This window comes from Oryctolagus cuniculus, chromosome 2 (assembly GCF_964237555.1).
Source record: "Oryctolagus cuniculus chromosome 2, mOryCun1.1, whole genome shotgun sequence".
Lineage (NCBI taxonomy): Eukaryota > Metazoa > Chordata > Mammalia > Lagomorpha > Leporidae > Oryctolagus > Oryctolagus cuniculus.
In genome coordinates, this window is record NC_091433.1 from 179157739 (window position 1) to 179163738 (window position 6000).

General features: G+C 59.1%; 1 protein-coding gene across 2 annotated transcripts in view; it reads right to left on the reverse strand.

Moving 5' to 3' along the window:
- The window catches only part of KLHL29 (kelch like family member 29), a 283407-nt gene extending 278442 nt beyond the window's left edge, over nt 1-4965 (reverse strand). For both annotated transcript variants that reach the window (XM_008254789.4, XM_008254788.4), the window contains exon 1: nt 4370-4965. The gene's annotated coding sequence lies outside the window, so the exon portion shown is untranslated. The remainder of the gene's footprint in view (nt 1-4369) is intronic.
- Between the last annotated feature and the right edge of the window lie 1035 nt (nt 4966-6000).

Genomic DNA, 6000 nt, shown 5'->3' on the forward strand with positions numbered 1-6000 from the left:
TGAGCGTCCGAGGAGCAGAGCTCTCTGCCTAACCGGATCCTCTCCCATCTCCTTGTTCTCCCAGCTTCTGAGCCGTCATCTGCTGCTGCAGCACTGACAGCCTCCGAGCCATCTGAATTTCATGCAGATGCTTTCTCTTGTGGGAGATGAGAAATCTGCCCCCGCCCCACCCTAGAGGGGGACATGCCCCCAAACGCTAAAGTCCATTTCACGGAGAACTCTGTGGCCAAGCGTTCAACTTGCCACCTCTTAATTTGCAGCTTCAGTGTTCTCGTTTCCAAATGATTTCCTCGAAGCTGGCACCGATGAGCTCTCTGACCCGGGACTTGGGGAGAAGCAGTGCAGGGTGATTCCAGGAAGAACCACATACAGTTTGCTTGCACAGTGGCCCTGCTAGCAGCATGTTAGATCCAAGCTTCAGGTCAAGAATTCCAACAAGCTCTTCCTTCTAAATCAAAATGATCCAGATCGTTTTCTCTGCTAAAATTTACTTCAAATCAAAGCACTCTCCAGGGATTACTTTACCTACTTTCCTAGCACATTAGGAGATGACCCTAGATTTAAGTCATCGCAAGTGACTTCCTTCTGGACAAACTACAGCTTTTCACGGTTTGTGCTGACATGTGCCTGGCACAGTCAAAGGGACATAAAAGGCCTGGGGATTTTGTCTGTTCGTAAGGAGAGTTCTTATTCCCTAGTCACCTTCTGGGATAACTGCCCCAGTTTATCCTACCTAGCACCATCAGGGGCTGGGTTTCTTATTCACCGTGTTTCTTCCTCCTGCGACCCCACAAGGAGGCATTTAGTTGACTGATGATAGAATCACAAGGTTGGTTATAATTCCATTTCTCCATCTGACTTTGAACATAAGCGCTCCAATTACTTTGCCCGATCCTAATAAGTCAGTAGCGTGCTAATGCTTGCCTTGATATTTCTGAAATATACAGGGTGGTGATTAGCATGGGACGGCATCATTAGAAGGCAAAGTTGAAAGCGGATGAGCGAAGTCATCTCTTGCATTTAAGTAAAACTGCCTGTGCAGTAGACTGACGATGCCACAGTGGTCCTAGAGATACTAGACCATGCAATCAAATGCATACTGCATTTGAGAAATCCTCTGGTGTTCTGGAACCTTCTGTCTTTGGCCGCTACTAGAAGACAAAGATTTTAGAAGGATAGGCCCACTCTAACGCATAGCTTCGTGGTCTCTCGGAGCCTGGCATAGCTGAAGACACAAAGAATCCTTGAGAACATAACCAGGTTGGCGGGAAAAAAAATAAGGAAAGAAGGAAGGAAACACTTTAGTCAAATTCAGATTAAACTGATATCTCCAGATGATAAACTGAGAAATATTTACAGTAAGCCCATTCAAAGGAAAAAAAAATAACAATGCATTCACATATCAAATGAGATGCTAACAAACCACACTAGCATCAGTGGTTTGAGTCTATTAAAAAATTAACTCCTTGATATCTGCATGTAGCCGGGAATAGCGTAAACTTTTGTAAACTAGCAAGAAAAAAGAGGATATGCTTCTAACTGGGAAAGATTTGTAGTGAAATCCATAGATAAATGGGGAAAAAAAGATGGCACGATTGAAATTGATGCCAAAGATTTATAAGGTTGACTAAGTAAATAAAAACGGAAGGGATCACCATGGAAATGCATGAATATTGAAATAGGCAAGATTTGAATAGACTAATGATATGCCTCACTTGGACTGACAGGTGTTGATAACAACTGTGACACTCCAGCCACACCACCATCCATACTTGAAACATGTTTATTTCTAGAAAACAGGGGCTGGATTTACAGGTTCCTCTGGTAAGAGCTTATAAGCAAAATACATTTTCTAATCTTAAAAGGACTGACTCAATTCTCATCTACTTGCAAAACAAAACAAACAAAAAAAAGGTTCTATCCATTTGCTTTCTGGATATAAGGAGCTGCAGTTAGCAGAAGTCATCCTCTTGGGCACTCCTAAGTCTTTGTTCCAGTAAACCCCTCACAAAACTGAATCTCAGGCTCGCTTATCTCCCACACTGAGTCCTTGAAGTATGACCACCACTCATTAGAAACATAATTAAAAAGACACAGCACCAGCTCTCCATCCCCCTCACATACAGATGGAAACCAATAACCCTTAATCTATTTGTTACCATGGCTACCATAGGATATTTTATTTCAGTAAAACTCTAGGTATTTCGTTTGGATTGTTGCTTGCAAATCAAAGTTGGAGACCTACACATTTCTCTGACTGCACCAGACCTGGAGAGACTGAACAGAAGAAAGGGTTTTTCCTAACCACAGACAAATAACGGTGTGAAAGATGCTTGTGCGGAAAAGTTATTAAAATTGGTTCAATGCACTGGCCCATAAACTAATTTAAATGTCATTAAATTCATATAAGGTTTAAGGGCACATATGCTAGCAATTCCCTGATTTGCAGCAGGGTGATAAATCAAGTGCACTCCAGAGCAACGTATGGGACCAAGGCTGTGTTCATTAGTGGCACACGGCTCCACACCTGTGTAAATACCGAGACTCTGAGCCTAATCAGAGGTATGCAGGCCGCCCGCCTTTGACGCGCTCACCTGTGCTTTACTGGACACGTTTGCTGTAAGTGTCAGGAGGCACAATCTGTCAAGTCGTTCATCGTCCTCCCCGCACTCCCCCCGCCCCCGAAAGAAGCATTACAAAGTTAGCTCCGCACTTCCCCCATAATTACAAAAAAATTAGGAATGAGCTGTGCTAATTAAATCTTCTGTCATTCATCCTAAAGTGAAACAATTCCTTCCATCTGCCCTCCCCAGGCTGGGGCAGCGATAAGCAAGGGAGTGACGAGACAGAGGACTTTAAAGAGACCGAAATCGGGGTAAATACAGCTGTAACCAGGACAGGTCCGCGGCTGCCGGGGCGCGGAGAGGGGAGTCCAAATCCCAGCGCCGCTCGGCCGACGCGAGCGAAGCTGGAGCCTGCGGCGCTGGAGCCGGCACGTCCCCGCGCCGGCCGAGTGGAAGTTTCGCGGGCAGCCGCAGCTTAGCGTCCTCCACGTCTGGTCCCTCCCGCGCCGAGGTCTCGCCTAATGCCACATAAATACCTGCGTCCGCGATGCGCCCGGGGCGCGCCGCGGCGCACGCACCGTAGGGAGGGAGCAGAACATGGGCACAGCGGCAGGGACGGCGGCCGCCGCAACTCCTCGCCAGGCAGCATCCCAGGGCACCCCCAGGGGGACCCGCCGACCGATCGCGACTGCCGCTCTGTTCCAGAGCCCAGGCAAGACCACCGGCTTCTCCGCAGGCGGACTCAGGACTCGCTCTTCGCCGCCACCCCCTCGGCCGAGACGGATGGCCGTGGGCAGACAGCGGGTCCCTGTCTCCCCCGAGCGAAGCCCCCGGGAGCCGCTGGGACTATACCGGGCCCCCGGCTCCTTTCTCCGGGTCCCGGGGGCGCACACCCTCCGTCGGGGCCCCGGCCTGACACCGCTCAGCTCCGGCACACGCTGCGCGACCGCAGATACCCCTCGCGTTGTCGGCCAGCTCCAGGCCACGGGGACCGGGACGTGCGCCTCAGGGGGCGCGCGCCCGCCCTCCCTCCCGACACGTCTCCCGGCTCCACGCCATCCCGCACATCAACAAGCCCTCCCCGCTGTCCCGTGAGCTCACGCAGGCACCCACAAGGTTTCAAGAGAAGCAGTGGTGTGTGTGTGTGTGTTGGGGGGGGGGGCGGTCAGCACTAGGTCTGTGCAGGTCCCTCCAGACGGTTTTCAGGCTCCTCTACCTCCAAAGTTACTTGGGATTGAGTGGCGACACCCGGTCCCCAAATGAGGGGTCTGAGCGCTCCAGGGGCGGAAACCCCTACCTGGTTTCTGGCCGCACAGAGGCGTGCCGCTTCCCCAAAGGGCAGGGCGCGCAGCAGCCCCGAGGAGCAGCCCTCCGGTGCCGCCTGGCCCCCCGCAGGGGCCCTGGGCCGTTCAGGGGGAGGTGGCCTGGAGAGGGGCGCGCGTGCGGGGCCCAGCACCTGGGCTGCCCCGGCCGGGGGTCACGCTCGCTTCCAGCCACCCCCGACCCCCACGACAGCGGCCCCGGGCAGCCCCAGTGCACGCACACCCGGGGGCAGGAAGTTTTTCCCCCCTTTTATTCCCCCCTAGAGCAGCGCAGGCGCAGGGGCTCCTGCAGCCTTGCGAGTCCAGACGCGGGAGGCTCCTGCCGCCGCCGCTGCCGCCGCTGCCGCCGCCGGAGCCAAAGCCGAGCCCAACGTTCCGGGTTCCAGGGCCCCGCTTCCAAGCCCGGCCTGGCCCCGCATTGCCGCCAGCACCCTGGGGCCCCGGCGCTGCATCTTGGGCGTCCCAGCCTGGCCCTGCTCTTACCTCTGGCCGCGCCGCTCCGGCCCCGGCCCGACGCGCAGGGAGCCCGGGGTCGCGGGTGGGCTCAGGAGGGCTGATGGAGAGGGCACGGCGCCGGCGGGCAGCGGTAGCTGGGGCCGCTCGGGTCCTGACCGGGAAAAACGGATCCAGGTCCAGCTCCTCGCGTTCCTGCTCTCCGCCTTCTCCTCTCCTCCTGTCGGCCGCCGCCGCCTCCCGGCAGCCCAGGGAGGATGCCCGGAGAGGCAAGCTGGTCCTGCTGCCCGTCAGCCGGTGCGGCTATGCGCGGTGCGGCGCGGCTCTCATCGAGGCGGCGGCGGCGGCGGCGGCTCCGGCAGCATCGCCCCCGCCCTCTCCCGCAGCCGCGGCGGCCGCGGGGCTGGGGCTGGCTCCGGGCTCGGGGCTCGGGCTCCGGGCGGGGGCTGCGCTCAGGCGCGGCGACCGCCGGGGTTGCGGGCGGGCGCTGCGGGGCCGGGGCCGGGGCTGGAGCTGCGGCTGGATCCGCGGTGGCGGGGACGGCGGCGGCGGCGCGGGGGCTGGCGCGGCCGCGGCGCGGGGACCATGCTCCCTTCTGGCTCGCTCCGCTCCGGGTACCGTCTGCTTTAGCTGCGAGGGAGGCGGGCTTCGGCGCGCAGCCAGGGGCGGGCGGAGCCAATCACGGGCGCCCGAGTGGGCGGGGGTGGAGGGTGGGGGAGGCGGGGCGCCCCCGGCCCGGCTCCGTGCGCCGCTCCGCGGGCCCGAGGGATCCCCTGCAGCCGCGCGCCGGGCCGGGCCGGGGTGCCAGCGGGTGTGACTCCCGGTCTAGCCGCCACCCCCAGCCCCTGCCGCGGCCCCCGGCTCGCCCGGCTCCGCGGCCGCGCCCGGCAGGCGCAACGGCGCGAGGCGCCCGCTGCTCGGCCCCGGCCTCCCGGCCCCGCCGGCCCGGGGTTGGGGGACCGGGACGAGCCCCCGTGCGCTCTCAACACCTGAGGAAACTGGCAGAAAAGTTTGAGAACGAAAAGTCCAATCGTCTTAGAGCTCGCGCCCTCCCGATGCCACTGCAGCGACGGAAGGAGCAGCAATTGTGCACCTCTCCCGAGGGCCACAGCCAGCCCTGCGCAACCCGCCCCAGCCCTCCCGGAGCCGTCTCGACCCTCCTCGGCGCGCGCGCACTTTCCGATCCACGCCGGCCTCTCCGGTCTGCACTGACGCCCCGCCCCCACTGTCTACCCGGACTTTTCTCAGCCCCATGCCCTCTCGGTCTACACGTTCCTTCGCTTCCACCCTAATAGGAAAGGTTTGGTGGGGGACCCTTCCCCGGTAAGGACCTGGGTCTGGTTTGCATTCCCCGCCTGCCCCGCCGCCCCCTCCCCTGGCTTGGGTTTCAGAGGAAATAGCTGATCTCCCCTCTCCTTTCCCTGCGTGCTCTCCCCCAGCCTGAGCGGGAGGGCTCGTGAGCCCCCTCTTGGGCCCCTGCCCTCCCCCCCCCCCCCCCCGGGCAAAGCCGCGGAGGCTTGAGGCCTGGCTGGAAATTGGGGAGGGGGTGTGGCAACGTGGGGAGCCTTGGCTATTGGGTCTGGACTGGGAGGAGCTGGCCTGGGGAGGGCTCTGCCAGGCCCGGCCCCCAGCAGTAAATCCTGTCTCTCAGCTCCCTCCTA